At 47.6% G+C, this 6,999-nt stretch overlaps 1 long non-coding RNA gene across 1 annotated transcript; it reads right to left on the reverse strand.

The window, feature by feature from the left end:
• Positions 1-531: 531 nt before the first annotated feature.
• LOC115282310 lies at positions 532-2,949 on the reverse strand. The gene is made up of 3 exons (XR_003904590.1): positions 2,768-2,949; positions 2,595-2,680; positions 532-605 (listed from the first exon to the last, which is right to left on the reverse strand). It is a non-coding gene; the product is annotated as an uncharacterized LOC115282310 (long non-coding RNA).
• Positions 2,950-6,999: the final 4,050 nt, after the last annotated feature.

The raw sequence follows: 6,999 nt of genomic DNA on the forward strand, positions 1-6,999 counted from the left end.
TAGGGGCTCCTGAAAAGGGCTTAAAACTGCTGCCTGAACGAATAAACCTTCCCCAATCTCTCTAAGCCAGATACACTTGCTCCCTCTCCTTTGAAATCATACATTTTCCCTAAGGCGCCTCTCAGTAAATTTGCTGACCTGGGCCACAGATTTGCGTACATGTCTTTACCCCAAGGAGGCCGTTCTAAACGGATGGATACAACAGAGATTCCATGTGCCTTTGCTTATCTAAGCCAAATGCCTCAAGAGGACACAGGGAAGCCTGGCTCTCACCCGGCCACGCTCCCAGGCCTCTCCCTGCCCATGCCCTCTATTGCCAACTGATGGGAGAGGCCGCCCCCAACCTCTGGGCTACCAACACCCAGTCACCACGGTGTCGGCAGTCCATCACACCCTCTTGATTCCCTTAAAACTGCTGATGCTGATAGGGTTGATGAGCTTCATGTGAAGACAGAGAAACTCATTTGCTTCAGGAATTAAAATGAGGTTTCGGGGATGACGGGAAAATCCCCGACTCACCTGAGACTTAGCCGTTCGAACAGCAGCCATGTTCTCCTCCTCAAGACACCCCTGTTAGAAAAGGCCAGCGTCCCAAGATGGCAGAACTGGAAGGAAAGAGTAATAAAGTAATATGGGTTTTTTTTTTAACTTTATTCACTTATTTTGAGAGAGAGAGAGAGAGCGAGAGCGAGTCCCAAGCGGGCTCCACACTGACGGTGAGGAGCCGGACAAGGGACTTGAACCCACAGACCGTGAGATCATGACCTGAGCCAAAACCAAGAGTTGGACACTTAATGAACTGAGCCACCCAGGTGCCCCAGAATCCAGTTTATTAATTTATACCTTAGACCTATTATTTTACAAATAGCCTCTTATGACAAAAAGTGCCTCTGACCTTGGCTGTCACATCGTTTGAAGGATTCCGGCAGATACCAACATAATGAGGCTTCCAAGATAACCTTAGAGAGCAGACTGAATGTAAACTTAGGGAAAGATATCATCATTAACTGGGTTCAGGATATGCCCGGGCCGGTGCCCTGAGGATGAAGATCCCTGTGACACACACGGAAAGAAGCACATACTACTGGAGCTGGCAGGAAGCTTACAGAACTTTCTGTCTCCTTTATTCATAAATAGAGAAACTTTCCAACTTCACAGAACAAGAAAAAGGAGCCACAGAGGAAAAAGGCGACAGTACCCAACCTGGAGGTCAAGGGCACAGGAAGCATCAGCTACCAGATCATGAGTCTCCCAGGCCCCCATTAAGTCTGCAGCCATCCTAGGTCCCTTCCATTGCACACGCGATCCACTAAATTGTCATCCGTCACCTCGTCCTCCCTGGCATCCCAAGCACGCAACATAGGATGCCAGATGGCAATAGGCCCAAAGTGTTGGTAATGAATTAATGATCCCCCCAACTCCTTTGTCTGACCCCCTACCCATCGGGCAACCTCCTTCTTGCGAATGCCTTTCCCATTTTGATTTTTTGCCTACTGGAAGAAAGGCAGAAATATTAACTTTGCACACTTCTTTGAGCTTGTCTCTGGGTGGGAGGGTTATATACCATTTATTTTATTCCATATGTAAATCGGTTGTCCTAATACTCTAGAGTTTATTATTTAACTCTCACCCTCCGCCACCATCAAAAAAGCAATAACTTAAAGCCCCTTGTGGATTTGTTTGGGGAAGAAAGTGGAATTTCAAGCCTTTATCAAAACCAGTAGAGTTTCACGATTTTAAAAAAATTATGCCCCCTACAATGTTTTCTCACCAGAACACTGGCTCTGAAGGCCGCCTGCCTGTTTTTAAATCCTGGGCTCGGCAGGGCGACAGGCAGCTTTTTTCTAGTTTCCTCATTTGAGAAATGGGAATAATAACGGTATCCCCGCGGAGCACTGTACGTTACTGTTTATAAGGGGTCCAAATCAGAAAGCGTTCAGTAAAGGTCATTGTCAGTTCATTCTTATTCTTACTATTTTCTGCTATCACCACTAACCAAAATTTTATGGGATTTATTTTCCAGCCTTTGTTTTATGAAAACATAAGGCATAATCAATGTATGTGGTTACACCCCAAGCCCCCACTTCCCCACAAGATGGCTGTCCCCTTCCGGTACTGAACGCTGGCAACTGGTGAAAGGTAGGATCGAGACAGGAGCACATAAGTTTCAGGGCCTTGGGAAACTAGAGGCGCTGCAGGCAGGATGTTTGGGAAAAGCTGACTTCAGACAGACTGTGGAAGCCCTTTCTAACCTGGGTCTTCCCTTTGTACCTCCCTCCTTAAGAGAGAATACTTCTTAAGGGAGATTGAAAGGAAGTCAGGAGCAGTTCTCAGTCCCACCAGAAGGGGGCAGTAGACCCTGCAGATGCACCCCACCCCCGCACCTGAGCTCCCCAAGGCGCTAGAATGCCGTATCAATTCATCAACTTCTCCATGCCCAATTTCCTTCTCTCCAACCAAGGAGTCTGACATGCCCCCTCTCATCCTTTGGAGAGGTATCTAGTATAACAAAGAGTATGGAGTGTGAGATGTCTTACTTCTTGGGGCTTCAAGTAAAAAGGGAACGATGTTACTACTACTTACGGAGCACTCACCATGTACCGATGCTTTCCATACTTTTTTACAAATGAGGCAGTGGATGACGCGTCTCAGAGCTGCCCAAACACATTTTACAAGGCTGCTGTAAAGGAAAACCAAAATGAGGTTTTGTGCACGCAGTGTGGGTGCCCAGCTAACAGCGGAAGCCTCTTTCCCTTATATTTCTTACCTCTGTTCTGGAGTTTGCGGGTCTGCTCCTCCAGAACCAAGCCTCCGCCCCACCATTTGGGGATAGCAACCTAACCCAGATCCGCCGCGTCTCTCAGAAACTCTAGCAAGAGATTCTGGATTGAATCCTTCTTTCTCATTGTATTTCTTTTTTCATGCTCTGAGACCCTACTCCTTACAGTAATCAGGGAGTCCGAAGCTGTCTATTTTGAGCTAAGACTAAAGCCAAGAAGTTCAGTGGTCACTCAGGCTTCAGGAAACCCTGTTCTCAGGAGAATCTCAATATAACCTTCACTGGCTTAGTAAAGCAAGTGTCCTGCTGGGAGTGAGAGCACCTGGGTTCTCATTTCTACCATGTACCAGCTGGCTCGGGGGCCCAGGACAAGTAACTTTTCCTCCCTGGATTTGTTTCTTTTTATGTACAAGTGGGGAGGGAGATACCTACAATTAATGACGGCTCCTGCTGATCCAGCCCTTACTTAGTGCCTGGCGCTGTGTCAACTGTTTCATATCAAATTTCCATTTAACCCTCACAATCACCACTTAAAAGGTAGGAACAATAAACTTCGCTTGACAGATAAGGAACGGGGGATGTAACATTCATTCATTTGCTTACGGTTATATTACTAAGCAATAACCGCTTTCTCGAGCTGTAGACAAACAGATCCCTTGCATCCACGTCTCCCACGTCAACGCTGAGTCTATACAATGGTTCCACAAGGGCAGACGCGCACTGGTCTCCAACCTGGGAGCACAAAGAGCCTTAGGCCCCACCTGCCTCACCTTCCAGCCAGGCGCTGCAGGCTAGGCGGGCGCGCAGCCCGTTTCCAAACAAAAGACCCAAGGGATCTCAGACGTCAACCACACGTACACACCACCATCACGGACACACAAAAGCCAGGGCGGTGGGGCGAGGTCAAGGTGACTGAGCCCAGACAGCACCCCAGCTCCAGCAGAAGGGATTATGGTCAGGTCAGCAGGCCCTGGGAGAACCCCAGTGGGACGCGGCCAGACCCCCAAGCCTGACAACACACTTCTGGACACACACCCCTGTCCAGCGTCTGCTCCTCCCCGGTCCAGATACCGAGCAGGTTACTTTAAGGGAGCAATGCAGAGACAGAGCCCCGCGAGCAGAGCCGGCCCAGACAAAGGAGCCGGAAGCGGACGTGTGTGCGGAGGCTTCTGGGAAATGTAGTCCCTCCCTGCCCCGCGCGGGGTACTCTGAGAAGCCCCTGCAGTGACCTTTCGGACTCCCGCGTGTTCTGCGCTCGGAGACGATTCCTCGCACGGACCAAAAAAGATAGGCTAACGTTGGCAGCCCCGGGGAAAGTGGGCAGGAACCATTGGGGGCGTTTACTAAACCATCAAGGACTGTGGAGAGTACTTGGGGGCGGGTGGGGGAGCAACGGGGAGCAGAAGTCGTGTCCGGTGAGCTGGTCCCTTTGGTCACTGTTCATAGAATGAGCGGAGCTGCCGCCCTGCTTCAGAAAGGATCATAACACAGCAGTCCCACGCGTGAGCTGCCGCATCTTCCCAGGAATCGGGCGGATACCCTGTGCTCTCACATTCTGGGGCCAGAACTTCAGTGGTTCCCATGCTCCCACAGCCTCAGCCCAGAGCACGCGGTCATTTGACATTTAGGGTTCCTGTCACCTAAGTATAGTATTGTGATAGGCGGAGAAGTGAGGCCCTCCCCGGTAAGGAACAAATCGAACGTGTAAGGCTATTCCTAGCACTATGATGTTTACATACCTCTGTCCAGAAAAGTGCCGCCGTGTCCCTATTGTTTTCTGTTTGCTGGCCACTTTCATAGGCATGACAGCCCTCCAGATCCCTTGGTGATTGATTTTATATGTATCCAGGTTCAGTTAATTTAGCCTCTTGACGGTACATTCTACAGCCAACCTCTCCGTGATGGGCCCATTAGACTGGGACAAGACTAACGTCCGTTGAGCGGTTGGTGTCTTCGTTGTCCCTTTGAGAAGCAAGAGGTGCTGAGAAGGTCCATACTCCAAGTTCTAGGGCAAACCGGGAAGCTTATCAACCCCTCTACCACCCACCCCAGCCCTGAAAGGGAGAACCTCTATGGGAATACAGTCTATTCAGTCTTCATACCTGTGCCCTGCACTCTGTCTTTCTAAGCTCTCTTCTACCCAGAATACACTGGGAATCTACAAAAATGCTACTGTAAAGAAAGCAAACCATGAGATCCTTGTGCTGGGATTTCAGAAGAAATGCTGAGGCTACTATGATGGGGGAGAGGGTAATGTTATTTACTTATTTTGAGAGAGAGAGAGCGCGCGAACACAAGCAGGGGCGCAGGGGATGGGCAGAGAGAAAAGGGGACAGAGAATCTGAAGCCGGCTCCACTCAGACAGCAGAGAGCCCATTGTGGGGCTCAAACTCAAGAACCATGAGATCATGACCTGAGCCGAAATCAGGAGTCGGACACTTAACAGACTGATCCACCCAAGTGAAGAAAAAGGCTTTGGGGAGAGAAGAGCCTGAATAAAATACAATGGGATAGAATGGTCCCTGGGATTTAGCGATGAGATGGTAAAGGCCATCAGTCAAAAAACTATTCTGGGGTACTGGGCAGCCTAGTCAGTTAGGCGTCTGACTCTTACTTTCGGCGCAGGTGAAGATTTCACAGGTGGGAGATCGAACCCTGCATCAGGCTCTGTGATGAGGAGGGAACCTGCTTGGGATTCTCTCCCTCTCTCTCTCTCTCTCTCTCTCTCTCTCTCTCTTCCCCACCCCCACCCCAGCTTGTGCTCACTCAATCTCTTTCTCTCTCAAAATAAATATATATGAAAAAAAATATCTATCTTAAAAAAAAGAAAAGCTATTTTGTTGAGAGACTTTACATAAAATGAGTCAGTAGGAGAACCCCTCTACATCCAGTTGGCAGGTAGAGAAAAAGCCATCCTTCCCCACCTCTTCGTGAACATAGTGCCTTCTAAACACTCTGAGGATTGGCAGCTTGAGGGTACCAAGATGTAGAATAGAACAGTGAGGGGTTTTCTTTTATTTAATTTTTTAATAGTTTATTTTTTAGACAGAGCGTGAGTGGGGGAAGGACAGAGAGAGAGGGAGAAATAGAAACTGAAACAGGCTCCAGGCTTTGAGCTGTCAGCACAGAACCCAATGTGGGACTCGAACCTACGAACTGTGAGATCATGACCTGAACCGAAGTTGGACACCTAACCGACTGAGCCACCCAGGCGCCCCAGTGGTTTTCTTGACTACTGGCAATAATGAGGCTCCTTCAACATTTGAACAGACCATGAATGTGTTTCAGAGGAGCCAGAGCATGAACACAAGAATGAGGTGAACCCCCAAGTCTGGTTTATGCCTGCGTAGCTTCTAGAGCCTCACTGTATACTCCCAGAAATGCCTTGGTTGACCTTGCAGGAGGGAACACAAGAACAGAAGGCAAGAGCAGCAGTTCGGGATTACATTGTAACATGGTAAGAGCTGACCCTTCTGGTAGACTTTCATGTTATATACACACATAGGTTTATATAGATGCATGTATCGGCCTCGTGATCTCTTTATTCTGCATATTCATTAACTAGCCCCTCCAGAATAAATGTAAATGTATAATGTGTCAGGACAATGAATTTGTAGAGCAAAGATTTATCTAAATGACAGAGCCCCTGACTGCCACAAATTATTTTTTATGTTGTTAGAAAATAGGGGGGAAATCCTTTTTAAAAGCTTATGATATAAATATCACACATGGAAAAGAATGCATCGTGCTTAAAATAATAGTAAAACCTGCACAGCCATCCACTACCGAGCTTGACATACGGGACTGGTACATTAATTTCTGTTACAGTTGGTGTAGAGCAATGGTACCGGTGTCAGTAAACCCGCTGAGGCTAGAAACGTGGCTAAATCTTATCTTTTATAGGTTTAATGATGTGTTGATTCTTTTAGGTGTTTCTCTGTAGATGTTCATTATCTACTATATCATCACCAAATAACTAAAATACATAGGAGTTCATTTCATATGAACGCATTTAACCCTCACCTAAATAGCTCATTTATCACCACAACCACCAACGAAGTAGGTACTATTTGACTTCACTTTACAAAAAGAGAACTGAGATACAGAGAGGTTAGGTAATGTGCCTGAGGTCATATAACATGCATCAGAGTCAAGATTTTAAATTTAAAACCTGGTAGTCCGGCTCTAGGGTCTGTGATCTTCACTTCTATGTACATAAG

The sequence above is a fragment of the Suricata suricatta genome, chromosome 17, assembly GCF_006229205.1.
Source record: "Suricata suricatta isolate VVHF042 chromosome 17, meerkat_22Aug2017_6uvM2_HiC, whole genome shotgun sequence".
NCBI lineage: Eukaryota > Metazoa > Chordata > Mammalia > Carnivora > Herpestidae > Suricata > Suricata suricatta.